The sequence below is a fragment of the Hypanus sabinus genome, chromosome 1 (genome assembly GCF_030144855.1).
Source record: "Hypanus sabinus isolate sHypSab1 chromosome 1, sHypSab1.hap1, whole genome shotgun sequence".
NCBI classification, from domain to species: Eukaryota; Metazoa; Chordata; class Chondrichthyes; order Myliobatiformes; family Dasyatidae; genus Hypanus; species Hypanus sabinus.
Window position 1 is genome coordinate 53,803,963 of NC_082706.1, and position 6,569 is coordinate 53,810,531.

Below are 6,569 nucleotides of genomic sequence, written 5' to 3' on the forward strand. Positions count from 1 at the left end.
TGGATCTTGGGGAGGAGGTAAAACCGAGCTGTGCGGGGTGTGGGAATTATGAGTTTTTTGGCTGAGGGAGGAAGGTTTCCGGAGTTGATGAGGGTGGAGATGGTGCGGGAGACAGTGGATTGATGTTTTTTGGTGGGGTCCTGTGGCAGGGGTAATTACGAGGAGGTGTCGGAGAGCTGCCGTTTGGCCTCAGTGAGGTAGAGGTCCGTCCGCCAGACTACTACAGCACCACCTTTGTCTGCAGGTTTGATGGTTAGGTTGGGGTTAGTGCGGAGAGAGTGGAGGGCAGTGCGTTCAGAGGGAGTGAGGTTAGAATAGGAGAGAGGAGTGGTGAAGTTGAGACAGTTGATGTCTCGACGACAGTTAGAGATGAAAAGGTCGAGAGCAGGTAGAAGGCCCGATGGGGGTGTCCAGGAGGAGGAGGAGCGTAGAAGTCGGGAGAATGGATCATCACTGGGGGGAGGGGGGGAATCCTTGTTGAAGTAGTAGGCTCGGAGATGTAGGTGGCGGAAGAAGAGTTCAGCCTCATGGCGGGCACGGAACTCGCTGAGGTGGGGGCAGAGGGGGACAAATGTGAAGCCCTTACTGAGGACAGAGCGTTCTGCCTCAGATAGGGGAAGGTCAGGGGGGGTGGTGAAGACACCACAAGGGTTGGGACTGGGATTAAGGGAGGGTGAGGGGTGGGAAGTCTCGGGGGAGGAGGGGTGTTGGGATGTTCAGGGAGAGCGGGCAGAGGGGAGGATGAGGGATGGAGAGCGGATAAGGGATGAAGGGAAGGCTGGGAGTCACAACGAGAATCGAAGGTAGCAGGGGAATAGGACGGGTGGCAGGACCCCACGGCAGCACCGACGGACCCAGCATTAGGATCCCAGTCTGAGCCGGACACAGAGCTGGGGCCTCCGGAGCTTATAGCCCGCAGGGCCAAATCTGTGGTCAGAGTCCAGACAGAGAGAGTTCATGGCCTGCCGGGGGCTGGAGCCCATATCTGTGATCAGAGTCCGGAGAGAGAGAGTTCATTGTCCGCCGGGGGCTGGTGCCCATATCTGTGGTCAGAGTCCGGAGAGAGAGAGTTCATTGTCCGCCGGGGGCTGGTGCCCATGTCCAGGGGGCCATGGTGCCGGCTGGGGTCGGACACCGAGGCGGATGATTCTTCGACGTGCTGAAGGGCTGAGAAATAGGAGTTCGGGCTGGAGGCAGTCGTCCTCGTGGGATGCAAGTGAGCAAGCTTGTAATCCTTTTTGGACGTGAGGAAGGAGAGAAGAAACGGTGGTTGGAGGCGTGAATCCGGCAGAGAATGAAGTGGAGTAGTGGACCATGGCAGATGGTGGAAAGCGTGGCTCAGAGTGGTGACAGAGACAGTGATAGGAACCGCAGGTATCTCCACATGACGGTAAGCGTGGCTCGGAGAATCCGACGGGAGAAGCGGAGGGAGCATCGGTTAACAAAATGGCGGTACCTGGGATCCTCGCTGGGAAGCCTGGAACCGAAGCTGGAATCCCTTCGGTATGAGATGGCGGTGGAGACACATTCCCAAAATCAAGGCATGGCTATGGTACTGTGTCTGGGTCAGGATGTGGTCAAAGAGGTGGAGAGAGGCGGAGATAACGGAGGGTGGGCAGTGAGCAAGGGTCTAACTGAACTCCCTTTGAAGAGAAGATTTGAACTTCTTCAGGGTAGGCATACCTCGAAGAGATTTCACAGCTGAGTAACGAATCAAAACACAAAAATACAACTGCAGATGCTGTGGATCAAAGAATATGTACACAACGCTGGAAGAACTCAGCAGGTCAGGCAGCATCCTCCTCTACTGCCATGGTGAGGCCAAACTCAGGTTGGAGAAGCAACACCTCATCTGCTGTCTGTGTAGTCTCCAGCCTGGTGGTATGAACAGTGAATTCTCCAATTTCGGGTCATTCCCTCCCCCTCCCCCATCCTCTATCCCAGGTCCCTCTTTGCCTCTCTCCCCTTTCAACTTTCTGCTCCTTTATCCCTACAATTCTTTCTTGCTTATCCCCTCCCCCCTTTATCTTTCCTCTGATTGGTTTTCCACCTGGCGCCTCTAGGCCCTACCCCTCCCCTATCTCTATTACTGGGCTTCAGCCCTCTATTCCCCCCCCCCATTCCTGATAAAGGGTCTCGGCCTGAAACGTTGGCTACTCTTTTCTCATGGATGCTGCCTGACCTGCTGAGTTCTTCCAGCATTGTGTACATCTTCTCCTTTTATCTCTCTCGATCTAGTTCAATCCATTGGAGTAATGGAAATATGAAAACAGAGGATTTGTCAGATGGTGTTGTGGAGGAGGAAGCCAAGAGGAGAGACTGGATCATAAAGGGAGCAATAGAAGGATTAATATGAGAATACTTTAGTGAACTAAATTTTGTTCCTGAATCATTGAGTATGTGCCCTCAGGCTTCTGTACATCCTTCCTGATGGTAGCAGTGAGAAGAGGGCATGACCTGGGTACTGAAGGTCCTTGATGATAGACACTGTCTTTCTGAGGCACAGCTCATTGAAGTTGTCGTGAATACTACAAAGGATAGTGCCCATGAACGAGCCGACTATGTTTACAACTCTCTGCAGCTTACTTCAATCCCATGCAGTTGCCTTCCCTCCCATACCAGACAGTGCAGCAACAAGTTACAAAGCTCTCCAAGGTACATCTGTAGGAATTTGTGAGTGTGTTTGATGACAGACCAAATCTTCTCAAACTCCTAATGAAATGACGCCACTATCTTGTCTTCTTTCTAGCTGCATCGGTCCAGTTTAGCTCCTCAGAGATTTTGTCACCAAGGAACTTTGAAATTGCTCACTTTCTCCACTTCTGCTCATTTCTACGAGGACTGGTGTGTGATATCCCGGTTTACCCTTTCTGAAGTCCACAATCAGTTCTTTGGTCTTATTGACATTAAGTACAAAGTTGTTGTTGTGACAGCACTAAACTAGCTGGTTGATCCCACTCCTGTATTCCCTCTCAATATCATCTGAGATTCTACAAACAACGGTTGTATTATCAGCAGAATTATAGATGGCATTTCTAGCTGTACCTTGCCACCCAGTCATGGGTGTAGAGAAGGCAGAGCAGTGGGCTAAGCTGACAACATTGAAGTCAGCCAGTGTTGTTTCAGTGAGGTGGAGATGTCATTTCCAATCCACACAGATTGTGATCTTCCAGTTAGGAAGTCAAGGATCCAGTTGCAGAGGGAGGTACAGAGGCCCAGGTTCTGGAGCTTTTTGATCAGCATTGTAGGAATGATGGTGTTAAACATTGAGGTGTGGTTAATAAACTGTACCCTGACATTGATATTTGTATTGTCCAGGTGATCCAAGGCTGTGTGGAGAACAAATGAGATTGCATCTGCCTGAGACCTATTGTACTGACAGGCAAATTTTAGTGGGTCTTGGTCCTTCCTGAGGCAGGAGTTGATTCTAACATTAAACATGATTCCTTCAGAGGTCTGATTGGGGCATGACTGCACAAGGACCCGGAGATCAGCTAGTGAGAACAGTGAGCAGAGTTTAAAAGCAAGAAGAGTTGAAAAGAAAATGTTTAGTTCTTCAGCGGTTTGATCAGGGCACAACTGTCCAAGCACGTGGAGGTCAGCCAATGAGAACAGAGAGAAGAGTTTAAAAAGAAGACAGCTTTATAGAGTGGGCGACAGAGTAGAGGGAGACAAAGAAGGAAGGCTTTGGTTCAACGGGGCTTAGGCGATAACATGTCAAGGCGAGGTATGTTACGTGCAGAATACAGACAGGAAGCATGTATGTGAGGATGGTTTTTTGTGCTCAGTGCCTGATGTGGGGGTTCCTGGAGAGGGAGGATAGGCAGGTGATAGAGAGTGGATGAGCTCAGACCAATGGTTTGAGATGCGTATACTTTAATGCAAAAAGCATCATGAACAAAGTGGATGAGCTTTGAGCTTGGATCAGTACTTGGAGCTATGATGCTGTGGCCATCAGAGAAACTTGGTTGGCTCAGGGACAGGAATGTTTACTCAGAGTGCCAGGCTTTAGATGTTTTAGAAAGGACAGGGAGGGGAGCTTAAGAGGGGGGGGGGGGTGTGGCACTGTTGATCAGAGATAGTGTCACGGCTGCAGAAAAGGAGGAAGTCATGGAGGGATTGTCTACGGAGTCTCTGTGGGTGCAAGTTAGGAATAGGAAAGGGTCAATAACTCTACTGGGTGTTTTTTATAGATCTCCCAATAGTAACTAGGATATTGAGGAGCAGATAAGGAGACAGATTTCAGAAAGGTGTAATAATAACAGGGTTGACATGGTGAGAGATTTTAATTTCCAAAATATTGATTGGCATCTCTTGAGAGCAAGGGGTTTAGATGGCGTGGAGTTTGTTAGGTGTGTTCAAGTAGGTTTCTTGACATAATATGTAGATAAGCCGACAAGAGGAGAGGCTATACTTGATCTGTTATTGGGAAATGATCCTGGTTAGGTGTCAGATCTCTCAGTGGGAGAGCATTTTGGAGACAGTGATCACAATTCTATCTCTTTTACCATAGTATTGGAGAGGGATAGGAACAGACAAGTTAGGAAAGCGTTTAATTGGAGTAAGGGGATATATGAGGATATCAGGCAGGAACTTGGAAGCATAAATTGGGAACAGATGTTCTCAAGGAAATGTATGGCAAAAACGTGAGAATTGTTCAGGGGATATTTGAGAGGAGTTCTGCAAAGGTACGTTCCAATGAGACAGGGAAAGGATGGTAGTGTATAGCGATGGAGGTATACAAAGGCTGTTGTAAATCTAGTCATGAAGAAAAGAAAAGCATACAAAAGGTTCAAAAAACTAGGTAATGATAGAAATATAGAAGATTATAAGGCCAGCAGGAAGGAGCTTAAGAATGAAATTAGGAGAGCCAGAAGGGGCCATGAGAAGGCCTTAATGGACAGGTTTGAAGAAAACCCCAAGGCATGCTACAAGTATGTGAAGAGCAAGAGGATAAGACGTGAGAAAATAGGACCAATCAAGTGTAACAGTGGAAAAGTGTGCATGGAAGTCTTAGAAGAGATAGCAGACTTAATGGATATTTTGGTTCAGTATTCACTACAGAAAAGAATCTTAGCGATTGTAGGGATGACTTACAGCAGACTGAAAAGCTTGAGCATATGGATATTAAGAAAGAAGATGTGCTGGACCTTTTGGAAATCATCAAGTTGGATAGGTCACCGGGACTGGACGAGATGTTCTCCAGGCTTCTGTGAGTGGTGAGGGAGGAGATTACTGAGCCTCTAGTGATGATCTTTGCAGCATCAATGAGAACGGGAGGACTGGATGTTTTCAGATGTTTTTTCCTTATTCAGGAAAGGGAGTAGAGACAGCCCAGGGAATTATACACCTGTGAGTCTTACTTCAGTGGTTGGTAAGTTGTGAAGATCCTGAAAGAGAGAGGATTTATGAACATTTGGAGAGGCTTTATCAAGGGCAGGTCATGCCTTATGAGACTGAATGAATTTTTTGAGGATGTAACCTGGTCCAAACACATCAATGAAGGTAGAGCTGTAGATGTAGTGCATATGGATTTCAGCAAGGCATTTGATAAGGTATCCCATGCAAAGCATATTGAGAAAGTAAGGAGGCATGAGATCCAAGGGGACATTTGATTTGTGGATCCAGAATTGGCTTTTCCACAGAAGGCACAGAAGTGGTTGTAGACAGGTCATATTCTGCATGGAGGTTGGTGGCCAGTGGAGTGCCTGAGAGTTCTGTTCTGAGACGCTTACTCTTCGTGATTTTTATAAATGACCTGTATGAGGAAGTGGAAGGATGCATTAGTAAATTTGCTGATGACACAAAGGTTGGGGGTGTTGTGGGTAGAGTGGAGGGCTGTCAGAGCTTACAGCAGACATCGATAGGATTGAAAACTGGGCTGAGAAAAGGCAGATGTAGTTCAGCCCAGTTTAGTGTGAAGTGGTTCATTTTGGTAGGTCAAATATGATGGCAGAATATAGTATTAATGGGAAGACTCTTGCAGTCTGGAGGATCAGAGGGATCTTGGGATCCGAGTCCATAGGACACTCAAAGCTGCTAAGCAGGTTGACTCTGTGGTTAAGAAAGCATACAGTACATTGCCCTTCATCAATTGTAGGATTGAGTTTAGGAGCCGAGAGGTAATGTTCCAGCTGCATAAGACCCTGGTCAGACCCCACTTGAAGTACAGTGCTCAGTTCTGGTTGCCTAACTACAGCAGTATTAGAAACCACAGAAAGGGTGCAGAGGAGATTTACAAGGATGTTGTCTGGATTGGGGAGCATGCCTTATAAGAATAGATTGAGTGAATATGGCCTTTTCTACTTGGAGTGACGGAGGATGAGAGGTGACCTGATAGAGGTGTTCAGACGATGAGAGGCATTGATCATGTCGATAGTCAGAGGCTTTTTCCCAGCACTGAAATGGGTAACAAGAGAAGACACAGTTTTAAGGTGCTTGGAAGTAGGTACAGAGGAGATGTCAGAGGTAAGTTTTTTATGAAGAGAGTGGTGAGTGCGTGGCAACAATGGTGGAGTTAGATACATCGTCGACTATAGATCAGCATTTAATACCATCACTCCCACAAT